General features: G+C 39.1%; 1 pseudogene; it reads right to left on the bottom strand.

Annotated features, from left to right (window-relative positions):
* Positions 1 to 934: 934 nt before the first annotated feature.
* LOC110286015 lies at positions 935 to 18,600 on the bottom strand (annotated as a pseudogene).
* Between the last annotated feature and the right edge of the window lie 1,237 nt (positions 18,601 to 19,837).

The following is a 19,837-nucleotide window of genomic DNA, read 5'->3' as shown; positions in this document are numbered from 1 at the left end:
AACAACAACAACTCAGAAGTTAGACACAACAGATGAGAATTCCTTGCTATTTCCTGATTCTTTTCTGGTCCCTCAGCCATAACTTCTAAGACTTCAATGTTCAAATGCAACAAGACAGATGAGCCAGGCACGTGCATTTAAGGCTGAAGGATTATGATAGACTATTTCACAATTGTTGTGGCAGAGAGTGCTAGAAACACAGGCAGAGATCAAAGATAAATGAAGCCTGTGATTTTAGGAGGCACCCTCTTCATTTCACATTGGAGTGATTTTGGATGAGGTCCACTGTACCCCACAGTGGGGTGATTTAAACAGCATCCACTGTTCTTCACACTGGGGTATTGGATGCTATATTCTCCTCACACATTTATTTTCTATTTTTCATAAATAATTCTTTTCTTATTTATAAGAGTACACTGTAGCTGTCTTCATACAAGGCAGAAGAGGACAATGGATCCCATTATCGATGGTTTTGAGCCACCATGTGGTTGCTGGGAATTGAACTCAGGACCTCTGGAAGAGCAGTCAGTGCCCTTGACCACTGAGCCATCTCTCCAGCCCCTCTTGACACTTTTAAAATTGGCTAATTGTCCTCATGCAATTAGAGATCTTTACTGAACATTAATTTTTGAGACAGGGTCTCACGCTGTAACCTAGATGGGTTTGGAACTCATTGCAAGTCCAACATCTCAGCTTCCAGAAGGCTCGGATTACAGGTGTCCTTGACTATCTTTAGTCTTTTGTTCTCTTCTAATAATGGAGGTGTTGTGATTCACTTCCAGACTGGGGTGCTACTTCTTTGTTGCTTACTTTTTTTTCTTATTTAGTTTTTATTCATAAACATAAACTCAACTTTGCAATCCAGCTAGACTTGAAGGGGTATGAGGGAAATATGGAACCCAAAGAACTTCAGTGAGAGCAGAGATTACGGGACATTGCGAGCAGATGGGGTAGGGGCGCTCTCCCGAGCTACAGAAGGAATGGTTTGATGGGTAAAACGCTCGCAAGTCAAAAGAAATTAGAGTTGTCCACAGTAGGAAATGGTGATCTTCTTGCTGGTCTTGCCACTCCTGGACCTAAAACGCTCCATAGCTTCCACAATGTTCATGCCTTCTTTCATCTTCCCAAAGACTACATGCTTGCCGTCCAGCCATTCAGTCTTGGCGGTGCAGATAAAAAAAACTGGGAACCGTTTGTGTTTGGTCCAGCATTCGCCATGGACAAAATGCCAGGACCTGTATGCTTCAGGATGAAGTTCTCATCCTCAAATTTCTCTCCGTAGATGGACCTGCCACCAGTGCCATTATGGCGTGTGAAGTCACCACCCTGGCACGTGAATCCTGGAGTACTTCTGTGAAAGGAGGAACCCTTATAGCTAAATCCTTTCTCTCCAGGGCTCAGAGAATGAACGTTTTCTGCTGTCTTTGGAAACTTGTCTGCAAACAGCTCAAAAAGACATGGCCCAAGGGCTCGTCATTGGCCGTGATGTGGAAGAACACGATGAGGGTGAAAAGCGACAGTGGCGTCTGCAAAGCCTTTGTTGCATATTGAAGTTTATTTAGGTCAGTGTTCCCATTCTTTTATACTGTTCTAGTGGAGCTTGGCTGATGGTGATCTAGAGCAAGTAATAGTTCCCCCATGCTCTTCTAATTGTCTTGTAGGCAGGTTGAAAAACAGCCTTCACTGCCCCAGAGATCCGCCGTGGGAGCTAGGCAGGGCCTGGCCGACCTTCAGCAAACTTTTTGGGTTCATTCATCAGTGTCTTGCAGCAATGGGTGGGGCCAGATTTCTTGGGTCTAATTGAAGCAGGGGAGCATACATCTCTACAGTACATTTTAGCTTTCTCTCCTTCCATTTTTATCTCCCTTCAAAGATTAAGGATATTTAATGGGGGAGGATGGAACAAACCTCTCTCTACTTATTTTAAATAATTGATTGGAGAAAAAGAAACTTTTCTTGAGTCACATCTATTCTGTGATTAATGTAGTTACTTGGCTTTAAAGCCAAAAAGCTGTATTATTCTCTAAGATCCTACCAAAATAACCAAAGAGAATGAAGATGAGAGATAAAATATCAAAGTCAGACAGAAGCACAAAACAAGAATGAGCTATGAAGAACGTTTTCCTAACATACGCCATGTGCAACATGAGTAACTATCCTGAAGCTGTGGCATGATGGCTTTGAGAAGCAAAGAGTTACTATATAAAGCATAAGACATAGAAAATATTTTATCTATACCTAATAGTCTCTGGGAGAGAATAGCAGGATTCTCGTTGACTGACACTACATTTTATAAAAGAAACATCTTAGAAAGACGGAAGATTAACTGAGGTAATGAGCCACATGCAACTGGCAGGAATTTCCCTAATTAATCACCCGATGCCCTAAATACCACTCCACAAGCAACTTGATGGATAATATTAAGAAATCTGTGACATAAACACGTATTGAAATTCTCCGTTTGTAGTCAATATTTGACCCTTAATTTTTAGGCACTTCTCAATCCTCCTGAAAAGGATGAACAGGAGGTATTAGTGGAGAGGGATGGAGATACGGTACTATAGGCACACATGCACAGAGAAAGGCATCTCCAATGGGTCTGGGGAATCGGTGAAGGCCAATGGTACAATGAGCTCAATCTTGAGTCTAACTCTTGGGCTTTATTCTTTCCTCCATAATTGTTATTTGACCTTGTGCAAATTGAGTCAACTCTCTAGGCACCAATTTCATAATCTGCTATGTAAGTACAATAGAGGTACCTTTTTAAACAAGGTTTAAGTGAGATTATGTATTGGGCATGGTGCCTAGAGACCATAAGTGCTCAGTTTGTGTTGGCTATCACTCTCACAGAAGGGAGGATACTTGAACTGAATTTATGAAATGAATACAGTTGGAGATTAAGGGAGCAGAGGAGGACATTCAAGGGAGGCAAGGACCTGTGACAGACAGAGACACATGATCTCTGAGTTACAGCAAGTGGTTTAGATGTGGTCTAATATGATTAATTTTTATTAAGCCAAGCAATGCCTTCCCATCCCATATGAATAGCATATCGAAATTTGTAACCTAGCTCAGCAACTCTTTCAACTGTAGCTCTCTCATTTTATTCATCTTGTTCTTGACTTGAGATTGGCTTGTCATAAGACCAAAATTTAGGAGAAAAGAAATAAAGACCAATTTGGGGTATTTTAAATTGAAGTTGGTCGTGGGACATCTAAGTGGAGATATATGTCATCAGAAGTGTTTGGAGTTCTAGATTGAGATAAAATTTAGATTTTTTTCTAACAAATAGGAGGAAACAGGTATGTTTTAGAGGATGATTCTTCTTTTAGAACAAAACCATTTTCTCTTCACATATATTATTGTACATATTTATCATCATCATCATCATAGCTGGGCATGGTGGGTATACTTTTATTTCAATATTTTATTTATTTACTTCATTACAGTACTTGGCAGGAGGATCTCTGAGTTCAAGGCTAGCCAGGACTATATAGGAAGACTCTGTCTTAAATACAAAGAAGAAGAAGAACAACAACAACAAAGACAGTAATTCTCTTCTAAAACTCCCTGTGTTGTACTTTTGAGGAGTGCTAAGCTGATAGAGGATCTGATAAGGCTGCAGGTTTGTGCTACTGCATCTGACCTCTAACTGAACTATTTGAAAAGGGGGCAGCTGGCACTCATTTACCTTTTACTACATTTGTAGACATTTTTAAAAACAGCGTTTCAAAAATCTGGGCTATTATAGTTGAAGTCAGTTTGTGCATTTATTTTGACAGAAGGACATCTCTATTCTCTCAACTTTATAACCAATTATCCCCCTTAGGAAAAGCATGTCATATGTATAAACCATTGACTCAGCATCTGTAATAATTCTAATAATTACTAATTTATTCGAGTTCTTAGCTCCTTGTTTTCTCAATATTTAACACAGAGAGTAAGGTGAGGACTGTTTTACAGACTTCCTGTGAGGAGTCAGTGAGTTTATTTAGAGATTAATCATAGGTGAAAAGAAAACCAGAATAAATATTAGCTGTCATCGTATCTAAGATATCTCAGTGAAAGTGCAGAGGGAAGCATCGTTCCTCCTGTAAAACTTCTGCTTTGGTTAAATAGAATCGCAGATATCATAAGGTTAATCATTGTTTGGAATTTTCAAAGGCATTATTTCTAAACTAATAATGAAGTTTTAGCATAGCATTCATGGTATACTTTGAGAGATATAAACAGAGAAACATAGTCTCATGTGGAGATATGTGAAGAATACTCAAATAATACCAGAGAATATATATGTATATATACACATATATATACATGTATATATATATACATGTATATATATATACATAATAATTACATTATTTCCCCTTCCTTTCTCCCCTCCACCTCTCCCCTCGCATCCTCTGCTCTTTTTCAATCCACAGCCTCGCTTTGCCATGCTTCATTTGTTATATTTTAAAGAATCCAAAGTACTTTTTTAGTCTATTTTTTTCTGGACATTTGATATAAATCTCAATAATATTTCAAAAAACACTTCCTACAACAATGTTCAAATATAGGGTTTTTTTATGCTAAATTTTACACAAAGAAATATGAACCAAAGATAGTTTGCTTCGGTCGACCGCAATGACATCAGTTAGAACTGACCTTTATTTATGTGTAGAGATGAAGACTCTATGTCATTGCTTTAATAATTATTTCATCAAAACCTACTAGACTTGGATTTTTATATAATATGGTGAATGTGTTCACTTTTAAGTTCTAACTCATATTCTCTCTTACTAATAAAAACTAAAACGTGGGAATCCAAACAGCTACTAAAAATTGTAAAGCTACAAAAACTGCACTTCACCGGAATGTGTGAATCCATGCAGGGGCTCAAACGTCATTATTTCTGGGGTATTTCATCAGCAATCAAAGAGCCCCATCTATATCACAAAGGGCGGTGGCGGCACTGTTTGCATTCTCAGAGCGAGTCACCAAAATCATTCGTCCTTCAAGTTAAAAAAAAAAAAGTCTAATCCTTTTATAGATCCAACAGGGAAGCCCAGTAAGGTGAAGCGATTTCCTCAAAATAATGTTAATAAAGCTGGTCTAAACTCAAGTAAGCTGTTTAGACTCCTGTGATGTTAGGTCATCACGCTCATAGAGCGCTGCTCATAACAGCAACTGGGGCAGCACGAGAAGTTTTCAACGCTTGTAAGAAGGCATTGGTAAGAAATGAAAGCTAAGGCGGTTCTCATGAAAACGATGTGCTTTCTTCTTCCTTCAGCCGCTCCAGTTTGTGTAGTTTGAAACTAGATACAGAAAAAATATCTAATAATATAGTTTCTATGTTTCCCTAAAACTCATTAATAGTCTACAAAGCATGTACATGCACAATGGGAGGAAAATACTGCACAGCACAGTAAGAGATTAGAAATGAAGAAACCTTCAGGGCAGCCTGACAGAGTAGGACTGTAATCCTTCCTAGTCTGGAGGCTGGAGCTGGCTGGGTGGTAAAAAGGTCACTAGCCTGGGCAACTTAGTGACAGTCTATCTCAGAATAAATAGGTAGAAAAATGGCTGGGGGTGGGGAACATAGCCGAGTGTTTGCCAAGCATGAGCAGAATTCTAGGTTCAATTCCCAGAACAGGAAAACCAAAAGGAAAAAGGAAAAAAGAAAAAAGAAAGAAAAAGAAAAAAACCCCATAAAACTTATAGGATTTTTCCATGGAGAAAGTTCATAAAATTCATAAATCAAATCATAGAGAAGCAAAAGACGAAAAAGATATCACGCTGTGAGCATTAAAAAAAGAAACATTTCAAAAGAAGAAAAATATGAGATTTTAAAATAAATAAATAGATAGATAGATAGATAGATAGATAGATAGATAGATAGATAGATAGATAAATAAATAAATAAGGTGGTTTGATAGGAATGGCCCCCATAGACTCATGTGTTTGAATGCTTGAATTATTAGGAAGTATAGCCTTGGAGTAGGTGTGGCCTTGTTGGAGGAAATGTTCCACTGGGGGCGGGGCATTGAGATCTGCTAATGCTCAAGTCCCCCCCAATGTGGTATAGTTTCCTTCTGCTGTCTGCAAACCGAAATGTATAACTCTGGGCTCCTCCAGCACAATGTCTGTCTACAGTCTTGCTTTCCACCATTATAATAATGGACTAAACCTCTGAAACTGTAGGCCAGTCCTAATTCAATGTTTTCCTTTTTAAGAGTTGCTGTGGTCATGGTGTCTCTTCACAGCAATTAAAACCCTAACTAAAACAACAGTTTTCATTTTTGTTTAGTATTTTGATTTCATTGCTCTTAATTCTTTTGCTTTTGTTTCAGACAAGGTTTTGTGAGTAGCCCTGGCTGTCCTGAAACTCACTTTGTAGATCAGGCTGGCCTCGAGCTTAGAGATCCACCTGCCTTTGTCTCCCAAGTGCTGGGATTAAAGGCGTGTGCCACCACCACCCAGATGCTCTTAATTCTTAATATTTTTTTAAAAGTACTTCAGAATTGAGTCTTCATTTTTCATATGTCATAGAAAGTAAGGCTTTCATAGAATTAAAGACCAATATACTAATGGAAAAGGATTTGAATGATTTTCTGTGACTTCAGATTTTTTTCGTCTGGCAAAAAATATCAAGCAATGTTATTCTAACTTCTTCATGAAGTACAAAAAATTTAAAACTGAAATAAAAAATAAAAAAATAAAAAAACTTAAATTGTCAATTTTTAAAATTTTTATTTATTTAATGTGTATGTGAGTGAAATAAAACCTCATTTTTACCTGTTTTTAAAAAAAAATTTACTTAATTTTATGTATGTCTCATGAGCTCCAGACAGCATCAAAATAGAAAGTCTAACTTACTAAAGACAGTACTGGTTTAAAGGTCTAACTTACTCATGTTAGCACTTGTTAGCCTTGTTCCTGTTCCGGTATTTGAGAATTTTCCTTAACTTCTTACCAGGATTCAAATACCTTACCCAAAACTTCTAGATGCTTGTTAAGGAAGATTACTCAGTTTCCCTAACACCTCGATGTAGTCCTAAGTAGGAATATTTATACATATGAATACTGTAAAATACAAGGTAGCTTGAGAGATAAGTATCAGGGAAATAATAACATGACCTAGGAAAGAAAAAATGCTATAATTTCTCAGCCTGCATTATAGAGTGCTGAACCCCACTACCTAAATCTAAAGTCCATAGACAAATAATGTGCTTGACTAACTGAACCCAAACTAAACCAAAGCAAAATGAAGACGATTTATCTCTGGTCCTCAGCAGTATGTCCTCTGTGAAAGGAAGCCTTTCCCTTTTTGGAAAGGTGGAATTAAGTTGTCCTTGGTGGGGTTGGTAGTAAAGTGCTTGCTAGCAAGCCCCCAGGCCTGGGTTCAGTGTGCAGAATCAGGAAGGAAGGAAAGAAGGAAGGATCTCTAATCATGGCTGATAGACTGATACCATTATGATCTTGTAGAAGATCCTTTGGACTCACAGAGCTACATGAAATAATAAATGACTTTTCCAAAGTACCAGGACACAGGTCAATGTGAAAGTCAATTATACTCCTGTACATTAGCAGTGAACTGAAGGAATCTAAAAATCACATCACTTATATTGGTGCCAAAATTCCAAGATATCAGAAGCAAATCTGACCAAGATGGGACAGGCCTGTGCACTGTGATGGATATTTTGTCAACTTGGCAGAAATTAGTCACCCGAGAGGAGGAGATCCCAGCTGAAGTATTGCTGACATCACATGGCCTGTGGCATTTTCCCGACAGATGATTGATGTGGGTGAGCCCATTCCACCCTGGGAAGTGCCACCCCAGGGCTTGCACAGGAGAGCAAGGTGAGAAATCACAGTGAGCTGGCCAATAAGTCATGTTCCTCTCTGGCCTCTGCTACAATTCGTGCCGTGACACCCCTCCTCGATGGACTAGAACCAACCTCCAAGTTGGTTTCGGTCAGTGTTTAGAAAAGCAAACTAGGACAACTCTGACAATTAGAAATCATTAGTGAGAAGAGGAAGAGTTGGGGAGGAAGGGTGGATTGTGGAGCTGTGTGGAGCAAGAGTGGGCTTGAGATATGTCCACACTCCAGAAATCAGCAGTAGGATCCACCCCCACTTGCCCGACCTGCGTGCCCTGTGCATGTAGTCCTGTATCTCCACCCTTTTCCACCAGAGGTGGTCCTGTAACCTGGGACCCAGGTGAAACTTCCTCTCCCTTTATAAGGTCATGTCCAGCAGTACCTGGAATGCCTTCTTATGCAAACGAGGCAGCCCTGTACCTGGCACCAGCCAATGGTATACACCCACCTTGAAAGCCCCTATCCAACTCCCAAAGGTTCAAAGGAACATTTGTTCCCCCATTAAATGAGCTGTCTCACTGAAGGTACCTCACAGTCTGTTCTTGCTGCACTCACTGCGGCCTGAGGTGTCTTCTGCTCCTAGCCATTCCTGTCTTGCTTCCCCTCTCAGGATTTGCCTTTCCAGGGCTGGCAGATCAGGCCACTTTGGTGGAAGCAGAGCCAGAATGGAGTGAATATGATCAAAATTCATTGTAGGAAAGGCTCACATAACCAATAAAAGATTGCAAAACTAAGAAAATGGAAGTAGAATACTTGATTTCTAAACATACTATAAAGTTGCCATAATGTCAACAATGTGGTATTATTTAAGCATATCTAAGTAACAGAATTAAAAAAAATTTCCAAATAGACTCCAATATTTACTAACACCAATTTTGACCAAAGGGGAAAGGCAGCTCAGTGGGGAAGGGTTGTTCTTTTAGCTGACTGTGCTGGATAAGTGAATAGTTGTGAACCAGGACCCATATCTCATGACTTCTATAAAACGTAATAATAACGTATCAGCCTACACTAAAGAGAAAAAAAATGATGAAGCTTTGTTATAAAAACAGGAAAAATAGCAAAGCTTCAGTTGAAGAAGCACATTTTAGATAAACTAAAAAGGACATAAACCAAGGAATATAATATTGATAGAATATTAGACCTCATCACATTAAATCGTTTGCTCTTAGAAATGAAAAGGCAAGCAAGTCTGGGGGAGAAGTATTTGCACAATGTGCATCCGACAAGAGATCCAAATCTAAATACGGTAGCCACTCCCATTCCTCAGGAAGGTGCTGACAACTGCAAACACTGGGCTAGGAACAGCATCCAAGCAGATAGTTCACAGAAGAGATAAAAGAACGGCCAGCAAGTTCATGGCAGGATGCATAATGGCACTACTCATTTGAAGGATACATGTTAAACAACTGATCAAAGGTGTCAATGGACCTAGAATTCTCATGTATTCCTGGTGAAAGCAGAGAATGATAAGGGCACAGAGGAAGCACTCGGGCACCATGATATAAAGTCAGCACTCCGCAATTTCACTTTCCAGTGTCTGCCAATGTTAAATGAGAAGTCCGTCTACAAGAACATTTCTACACACACGTGTACAGCAGTCTTGTTCATTGCAAAGACCTGGAAAGAAATTGTGGTATAGCCATACAATATACCAATTACACAGCAAGATAACTGCTAATATTGGTAATAATATGGAAAATAGTCTGTCAAACAAAAGAACACAGACTCAAAGAAGTTTTTAAGTAAATGTGTTCCAATTATAAGATGTTCTAGAAAATGAAACATATATGTATATGAATGATCCAACTTTTGCTAGCACAGGGATTAGGGTGAAAGAGAACAAACTAGAGAGCCACAAGCGGGCCTTTTACAATAATTCATAGAAGTGTTTTAATAAAGGTGGTGATCAAAGGACTGCGATACATTGTGAATATTTACTGAATTGCTTATTTTTAATATGGGTGAATTCATTGTTTGTGAACTATCCTTAGTCAACCTTTGTTTGAAAAGGGACAAGTTATTGCTAACCCAAGATGGCATGATAATACTGATAATAAATATACATTTGAACTGTCTTTGTTGGATGAAAAAATGGTTACAAGGAGTAGAAACTAAAACCACAGCAGGCAGGACAGACGCATCCTGAAAACTCTATGGTAGCAAAGCAGAGTGTGTTGGGCAGGTTTGAACATAGCCTGGAAGCAAAGCCTGTGGGAGGCACTGGAAGTCCTCTGCCTTCAAACCTTCTACTGCAGGTAAGTAAGTGGATCCCCTCTTCATTACACTCCTTCCTTACAGGATTGTTAATGCATTTACATTCTTTGAGTAGATCCAACAGCCTTTCCAAAGCCGTTTAAGTGCCAGATGGGAAGGGAATAGAAAATTTCCACTGGTCCAGTTTCTGCCCACCCCCAACGCTAAACATTAAAAAAGAATATTGAGATGTCCTTAAGAATCCCCTTTTCTGCACTTTCTTTAAGAGGGGGTTAACAAAGCCCTTAACACTCTTAAAGCTCTCCTGCTGGTAGCAGGAGGGCAGCAGAGCCAGCCACCATAAGGATTGACCCCTGGCTGAGAGCTGAATTTTTCCCAAGACAAAACTGACAATTAAGTATAGAACTTTCCTCCAGATTGCACCAAAGATTATCCCAGCTGGGGGTCTGAAAAGGACTCTGGCAGAATATGGCCAAAGAGAAGCCCCTTTGGGGCACAGATCTTGGCCTGATGCAGTTGATCATGGCCAGAAAACTAGGGGAAAAATGCCTTTCAGGTTGACAGAGCTTCACAAGAGTCTCTTAAGAGGAAAATCTTTTTAAGAATTTAAAGGCAAATTGTCAATATTTAAAGCATAGATGAAGCTTTTGCAAGTTTTAGGCTATGCTTTAAGCCAGAAAAATGAAGGATTTGGAATATAGGTATTTTTTTTCCTACCATAGTTTCCCATTTAGTTTGTTTTTCTGCCCTTGATAGACTGTGGCACTATCCAAATTCTGAGTGTTATCCTCTTGTTCAGCATGTACCTTTTAAAAATAACCTGTTTTCCAGATGACTAGGGATCTGGTAAATTGGTTCAACCGCCCCGCTCAACTACTACTTTTAAGAATAACTCCTCCTCCTCTTCTTCCTCCTCCTCCTCTTCCTCTTCTTCTTCTTCTTCTTCTTCTTCTTCTTCTTCTTCTTCTTCNTCTTCTTCTTCTTCTTCTTCTTCTTCTTCTTCTTCTTCTTCTTCTTCTTCTTCTTCTTCTTCTTCCTCTTCCTCTTCCTCTTCCTCTTCCTCTTCTTCCTCCTCTTCTTCCTCTTCTTCCTCCTCCTCCTCCTCCTCTTTCTCCTTCTCTTCTTCTTTTCTAGAGAAGGGCATGGTTTATCTACTATAGAATTCTTACAAGGATAAAGCAAAACAAATCAAGTAAAAGCTGAAAACAGTACCTAGTAAAGGGACAATACTTATGATAATTGGGATTTGGGTAAGCTACTATGTTTGATGTTTCTTTTTCATATGTGCATAATGCAGAACAGTGTATGTAGTACAAGTTCAACTGGTGGTGCCTTGTTTTAAGCAGCAGGATGGAGAAGGAAGTAGAAATGAGACGATGAAGGTAAAGGACACAAGCAAGCTACTTCTAAAGAAGGATGTACTGGAAGTTGGCCTATGATTGTCTCTAGCATTGATGACTTGTCATAAAATCTCTTAAAGGAAAATGAACTCTGCTCATATAGGAAGGACACAGGTAACTAGTATCTATCAAAATGCTCCATCAGTGTTAGTTTTCACTATTGCTCGGTTGCTTAGATAGAGCCCACGCCAGACTCTTGAGGTACTTGGCTCCGTGATTGAAATTTGCATATTTATAAAGCTGTGCTCCTTTTAAATATCTTCTACTCCTTTTTAACATGTTGTGTTCAGGGTAAGCTCAATACTATCTTTTTCTTATGTTCACACGTAATCTTGGGATGATATTTATAATTCATTCTGTGCTTTTATTGAAGTCTTTACTATGAACTGAATTGTGTCTCCCTTCCCCCTACATTATGTGCTCCAGAATGTGACTGGCATGGGAGACAGGGTAATTAAGAAATAATTCAGTTAAAATGAGGTCATCATCAGAGCCCAAGTTCACTAGGACTGGAGTCCTTTTAGGAATTTGTTATTCGAACATGGACCCACTGAGAAAATATCACACGAAGTCAAAGGTACATGGTGAGCGTGTATTAAACCCAAGAGATGCTGCAGAAGAGAACAACTCTTGTCATTCTTTGAGCTCCACAAACTCATCTCCAGAACTGTGAGAAAATTTTCTGCTAGTTAAGCCAGCCAGTGTGCAGTATTTTGTTAAGACAACCCTACTGAGTAGAGTGATAACTAATCTGTTAGCTTGCTAGATGCTATTAGGGTCTCACAAATGACATTTAGAGAGAGAATAATGAGGGGTGGGGGGTTTAAGTTCAAGGGGTTTCTTTACCAAAGGGTGGGTACAGGGTAACTGAAAGAATAGTGCATTAACCTAGAGAGCAGCAGAAAGGAAGGAGACTGTAGCAGAATGTTTAGCTCAGTGCCTTCTTAAAATAACCGTGCACAATAGGAGACAGGGCAATAAATGCCACAGCCTTATGCTGTCTTGTTTCACCATAAATTTGTGCCAGTATACCCACTGACGGAAGACAATGGAACAGTGGGTTCTGTTGAAGTCAGAAATGAAGTAGAGGAGAGTGAAAGCGGAGAAAGATGAGCTGCTGCAGAGATGGAGTTTCAGTTCCTCTGCATCTCCCTCTCATCCGTGGTCCATACCCCATGCACTCATGGAAACGAGCACAGTGCACACTGCAGAGCCTCAGTATTTATTAGGGAGCTCAGTCAATATTTCAAACAATTGTCAATATTTATCTCCTAGATCTTTGTCTTTTTAGAATTAATCTTAACTGCCTTGCTCAACTGTTACCGCTATGATTACTGTGGCCCATTCTTAGTTTCTTTTAGTTCTTCTTCACAAATGAAAACAGGAGCAGGGGCAGCAGCAGCAGCAGCAGCAGCAGCAGCAACAGGAGCAGCAGCAGCACCACAAGACACCACCAAACCAACCTAAGCAATTCAGGTCAGTAAGCCAGACGTCCCAACATCACTCCACATGAGCCACCCCAGCTGATTATACTTCATGGTTGCACAGTCTCTATTTCTCATAGTCTTGCTTCATTAGCATTTACTTCATATCAAGATTGTGGATACTTGCTAGGGTCTTTCCATCTTCCTTGGAGTGCTACAACTTCCAGCCTGCCTTATCTGTTCCTGACAGGTAAGCACTGAAGCTTTTGAAGTCTACAATAAACTTCCACGATTTTCTTTCTTTTCCAAATAAGACTGCCAAATATAGAGGTGTGGTTTTTTGAAGGGTTGCTAACAAGTTGTAATGTTTTGATTAAACGACTAACTTAAAATATTTTTATAAAATTACTCATACTTCTGTTGGGTGCTCTTTGGCTTGCTTTCAGCAGGCAGAACTCCCACTTCAGTTTAGGCTCCATTTTAGAGCCACTCACCCATGCATCACTCAGGGCTTCCCCCTCTGTTGCTGGATCCTTAGGAACTGATGCAGCTAAGGCCATTCCAGAGAAGCAATGCTTTGAGGCTGGGGTCTCAGACTCAGTACTGACTTGAAGGAAAAGACACCACATTTCATGCAGCTTTATTATTATTTTTTTTAATTTAAAACTGATTAAATTTCAAAATATGCATGTTTAACCTGAGTGAAAAAAATCTTTGTCATATATTTTTATATATCTTTTCTGAATTATTCACATCAGAATTTCTCCTTCCACCAATCTTCAGCACAAATTAGTGTTCATTAAGGATTATTTTTTTCTGGGTGAAGAATGATATAACATTTAACAAGAAGTCTGTAATTATCATGTCACACATTTGAAGCTACAAATAGGGTAATCCTATAACGCATATTCAAACTGTCTGTAGCTTATTTTATAATTTCATAGTGAGGCAAAGGTTGTAGTGCCAAACAAGAATACTGAACAAAATGCACTAATCATCTTGGAAAATAATTTATTTTTCTGATCTTTGTCAAACTAGTACTCAGAGTTCCTCATAGCTCCATCCCAGTGAACCTCCCGACTTCCTAATTAATCTCCACGCAGAGGAAAAAAGGAAAGACAAAGTCAGTACAAATTGTATTAAATTTAAATTTTTCCTTATTTTCAGGCAGATTTATCTCTTAAATTCTATAGGATGTAAATGTATTTCAATAGCCTCTGAGTGTGTTAGAGATCTGAAACTATTGACCTAATAAAAATCTACAAATGCAATTTAAATTTAGATGTCTATAAAATCCTACCTTTAGGCTACTTGTAAACAATTTTTAGTTGTAGATATTTAGTATAGTATATTACCTATTATATTTAGGTTCTAGTTAGTGAAGCAAGATCCATGATGGCCTTGAAACATGATCCCAATTCTTTATGAAAGAAAGTATTCAATGACGCTTTGAACTTCGCTTAGATCATATTTTATACCCTCCGATGCAAAAGAATTATGTGTGTGTTTTGCCCCTCCAAACAAAGCTGACAATATGCTAAGCAGAAACTTTAGAAAAAATGTTATATGGACATAAGATTCTATTAAAACAAAGCAAAATGAAAGGCATCAAAAGAAAAATACAAAAAAGAAAGAAAGAAGAAAGAAAGAAATATATCACCTTTGAGTAGTGATCACTTGTCTTCAATCATGGCTACTGGCACATTGTTCACAAACACTTGTAACTATGAGAACCTTAAGTCATAGTCTGTAACAGTCAGCATATTGTTAAAAAAGGAAAGACGAGCTAAAGGTAGTTTTCAGATACTTAACAGGCGTGATGAGGCAGCACAGACTTGAGAGCCGCTTTAGACTTTATTCCAGGTTGCTGGAGAAAACAGAAGACAACCTAAAGCCTTGTCAGTTAAACCATTTAGTTCAATTAAATAATTTATCTCAATCAAATCACTTTCCTGACCACTGATAACTGATACAATGAGAGTGATGGTCAGTATGAAATGGCTATCTTTCGGTTGATAACAATTCATGTTCATCATCTTGTAAAAAAAATACTTTAGAGTTCAAACTGCTTAAACCTCAGTGCACCTATTGATTTTCTTTATTTAGAGTCTATTTTTAACCATTTTCTCTTTTATAAAAGTATCACTTAAACATATATACTTAGTACTTTGAATCAGTTGTTTTCATCTTTTAAAATCATAGCTATGGAGATTATAACTTCAGAGCTTGAGATCAGAAATCTTTGATATGTGGTTACAAATCTGATTTTTATTCCAAAAGTCCTTGTTTTTTTTTTTTTTTTTTTTTTTTTTTATGTGTGTATTTGTGTTCACGTGCTTGTGTGTCTTGGGATGCATGGGGGCAAGGGATACTATATGAGAGCCAAAGCCTGTGTGTGAAGATACAAGGACAATTTGTGGTAGTTGGTTCTTTTTTCTACCAAGNGTTTTCATCTTTTAAAATCATAGCTATGGAGATTATAACTTCAGAGCTTGAGATCAGAAATCTTTGATATGTGGTTACAAATCTGATTTTTATTCAAAAAAGTCCTTTTTTTTTTTTTTTTTTTTTTTACATTTATGTGTGTATGTGTGTTCACGTGCTTGTGTGTCTTCGGATGCATGGGGGCAAGGGATACTATATGAGAGCCAAAGCCTGTGTGTGAAGATACAAGGACAATTTGTGGTAGTTGGTTCTTTTTTCTACCAAGTGGGCTCTGGGGATCAAACTCAAGTCATAAGGATTGGCATCAAGTGCTTTTAGCCACTGAACCATTCTGCTGGCATCTTTGAATCTTAACTGTGATCCAGAGAGCTTACTTGACTTTACAATGTGCTTAGAGTACCCAGTCTCCCAAGTTCTTCTAAGTGTTACCTCACAAGGTTATGTGGTATTTATCACCTATCCATAGACCAAAGCTCCAAGAGGGCAGCAGGAAAAATTTCTTTGAAGTATTCTAGAGTGCACTTTGAGTCCTCAAAAGTGTTTCCTTTTTTTCTTGAGATACTGAGGATTTTAAAGTGCCAGAATTTATGTTTTTGAGCAGCAAATCAACATTATCTTCCTTTTGGCTTTACATCTTAAAAAAATCACTATGGATAATTGTCTATTCTTTCTCTAAAGTGAATGAAAACGAAAATTAGGCTAATCAAATTATGATATTAATTTATTACAATTTTGGTAATGTGTTAAAATATGCCTAATGAATGATTCTGGGATTGGGGGCACATAAAATTGACATTTAATAGCCACTAGCCACAATGGTGACACATATAAACGTCTATATAGACATTAGTTTAAAAGAGAAAAAGAGCATATTTTTAGAAGTTTTGAAACACTACAAATGTGCGCTCTCTCTCTCTCTCTCCCTCTCCTTCTCCCTCTCCCTCCCCCCCCCCCTCCGTGGGTGTGTGTGTGTGTGTATGTGTGTGTGTGCACTGTCCAGGTCAGTTGCCACTGACACATGTGGTTAATGAGAACTTAAAAAGTGGCTGTATGACTTTTACATGAAATTAACGTCCAATTAAATTTTAATAGCATATGGCTAGTGGCTGAGGAGTGTGTGGGACATTCCTGTCACCCTAGACATTCTCACCTGCTCTGCCAGTGAATCCTATGCTGTTGTCACTGCCAACAATGGAAAACCAGGCTTCCCTGCCTGTACACGGATTTCACAGAAGTGGATTTTCACATTGTACTTGGCCCCTCTTGTTGAACATAATGATCCCGGGATGTATTCATGCTGTTTTGTATATCAATAGTCTTTCTAACTGTTCAGTTGCATTACACTGTCTGACTGTATCACGACTTGTTTGTGCATCCTCTAGCTGATAGACATCCGACATTTGGATTGTTTCCAGGTATTTGGGTTTAATGGTGCAAATACTGTAATTGATGCTCTGAATTAATTGAGGAACTGTATGCATACATAGTTTTACTTTGGTCTTGAGCAATGGGTAGTCAATTTATGATTCTACTATCATCTTTATGCCCTGGGGTGAGAGTCTAATTTCAAGATATACTTATATAATAGACAGATATCAAGATGGCTGAGTAATTAGCCGATTTGTAGTGCTTAATGAAAACACAATTAGAAAGACAAATTTAGCAAAACACTTTTTCTCAGAATCAAAGCATGCTTTCAGTGGGGTACCCCAGAAGATAGTTAGAAAGTGTTTGAATCACTTGGGCCTCTCTTGTCACTTTTGGTATTTATCACATGTCCACTAAATCTCAGATCCGGAAACATCAATTAGCAATCACGATTCAGTAGCAGTGGGCATATCATAAGCACTTAGGAAAACATAGCAGAAAGGAAAACTTCATTTCACATATGAGAACAAGATTCTCTTGTGTGTCTCAACTGAAGAAAACATGTAGTCTAATGGAAGATTTTAAAGCAGGGCAATTTCTGCTTTGTAAGCTATAGCATACATTTTCAAAACGCCACTTTTTTTTTTTTGAAGCAATGTCATGGGATGTCAGTATTTTATCTTTGCATACACATTTTGCTTTCTTTTAAGCATGACATTGGAATTCTTCATTAGTTCTTGAATATGTGGTAGGTGTCCATAGGAGGAAATATCCTAATCGATGATGTTGAAAATTTACCCTTAATAATATGCTATAGCAATTTGTACAGTAATCAGGGCTTCTTTTCTTCAAGTGGTTTAGACACAAATAGAGACACATCTATGCCTCTCACAATCACTACAACCTTACAGTGGAAACAAAGTTTAAAGGAAACAACTAAAATTTACAGAACAACTGAGCATTGCACAGATAACTATGTCTGCATCATTTCTGGAATACAGCAAAAAGCTGTTGCATTGACAATTTATTGCATTGTCAAGGAATGTAAAATACCTTTTTGAATGCCGATTATATTTTTCATTGTAAAAAGCAATAGCTGTTAAGACCCTGCTGCGTGTTTCCTAAGGCTCCCTAAAGAGTTATTTCTGATATACCTGTATGATACATATGAAGATACAACCACACAGCTTTAAAAATGAGCTGAAAAGAGTTCCTGTCAGAACTACTGAGTAGCAAAAGGATTTGATATATGTATGCATATATAATCTATCATGCTTTGCATTCTATTGCTTGCATTGTAGCTTGGTGTTTTGAATTAGTATAACGGCAACACTGAGATTTATATATTAACCTTACTAGAACTAAAAGACATACCTCCAATTGTCATAAAAGGGAGAATATCCTGACTTAGTAAGAATTCATGCAAATAAAAGTATGCATCCTGAGAGTATAAAAAGATGGTACCAGAAGCTAGGAAGGAAGAAGTCTCTAAATTGCTTGAAACTGATGTTACAATGTTCTAAGCTCAAAGGTCACACTCTTCCTAAAGGACACTGCCTCAAAGTATCTATTTATACCCTTGAGACAGTTTTGCCCAAGCTTCATTATGTGGTTTCCTTTCGTGCAGATTAAAAGCAGTAAATTAAAAGGGTGGGGAGGAATAATAGAATGGTGCTCACTGACAGCGGTAAGGAGCAACAGCTGACAGTGGGGAGACAGGAACCTAACAGACAATAGGGCTGCACCAGCAAAGCTCTTCAGAGCCTTGAGGTGCCAGTCAGCAGTCCCAAACGTTTTCCTGAGGACTTGATCTGCAAACGTTGCAAAAGGAATATTCCAACCGTGAAGAGTTTTAACTGTTGTTGGGTACCACGGTGTCATTTTTGGCTACCACCACGACCTGACCTGTTTTAACTTTAGTCCTGGGCTTGGTTTTTTTTTTTTTTTTCTCTTTCTCTTAACCACTGTATTATAACTTACAATCAAGAATAGAACTCATTATAACTACGAAATTATCAAAGCTTACAGTATTACTGCTAAATCTATTGTTCTAATAGTTGGTTCCTAAAATGTCTTTTACCTAGCATTTCATGGCACAGAGAGGCAAGATAAAATGACGGCTTGTTTTCCCTAAAATGAGAATATTATGTATCCAATAGAACAGGTGTCAGGATTAAATGAGATAATGTATGTAAAACACTTAGCACAAGGTCTGGGGCACAGAAAGAGAGCTCAGCCTTATTTTAACAGTGAACTCATGCTGGCCCAAATCCCTCATGTGCCGGTGCAAAAATTAAGCCTCAAGAGGAGAACTGACTTCTTAAGGCTCTACTTCCAGTATGTTATTGTCTTGGATAAGCTGCTTAGCTGCAAATGTTGGGAGATTTTGGGTATTGGCGGGCCCGGGGGCACGTGCCTGCTGGACTCCAGTATGAGGAGAATTGGACGAATATGCTTGAACCATGAGGTATCAGAAGCTGTGCCTTATCAACTCGAGTTTGAGGTGCCAGGTTGTGTGCTAATAATGTTCTCCATGGACAGAAGCCGTTCCTGTGTCCAAAACAGCTCAAGAACAAGCTACCCCCAGGCTGTTAAGAAACCGATGCCAGCTAATAGGGCGATGGGTCTAGCTGGGATCCATCCCGTCAACTCTAAAAGGGGTGAGCCCTTAAGGACCTACGGAGAGCTACTCTGAAAGGTCTAACCCACCCCTGTAGGGACCCTCATCCTCGGAAAGCTCGAATTCCCCTTCCCCTTGGCACTTCCTCCCGGTCCTGCTGGGTGCTAACTTGGCGTCTCGGTTCCGCAGGGAGGTAGCGGCCGCGCCGAGCGAGATGGGTCACCGTTCGCGCGCCCAGGCTCTCGCTCCCTAAGATGGCGGCGGGAGCACCGCTCACACCCCGCCGCCCGCGCTCCTCAGGACCCCGCGGGCTCGGGAGGCGCGAGAAAGCGGAATTCGGTGGAGGGGAGGGCACAGCCAAGACCCGGGAGGCCCGCGCCGGCCGCAGAGAGTCTGGGAAAGGGATCACCCGCGAGGCATAAACGACCGACCGGGAAACACCACACTGGCGACCACGGAGAGGGAGGGGAGGAAAAAAAAAAAAAAAAAAAGCCGGAG

The sequence above is a fragment of the Mus caroli genome, chromosome 19 (assembly GCF_900094665.2).
Source record: "Mus caroli chromosome 19, CAROLI_EIJ_v1.1, whole genome shotgun sequence".
Taxonomy (NCBI): Eukaryota; Metazoa; Chordata; class Mammalia; order Rodentia; family Muridae; genus Mus; species Mus caroli.
This window is presented reverse-complemented; position numbering and strand designations above follow the sequence as displayed.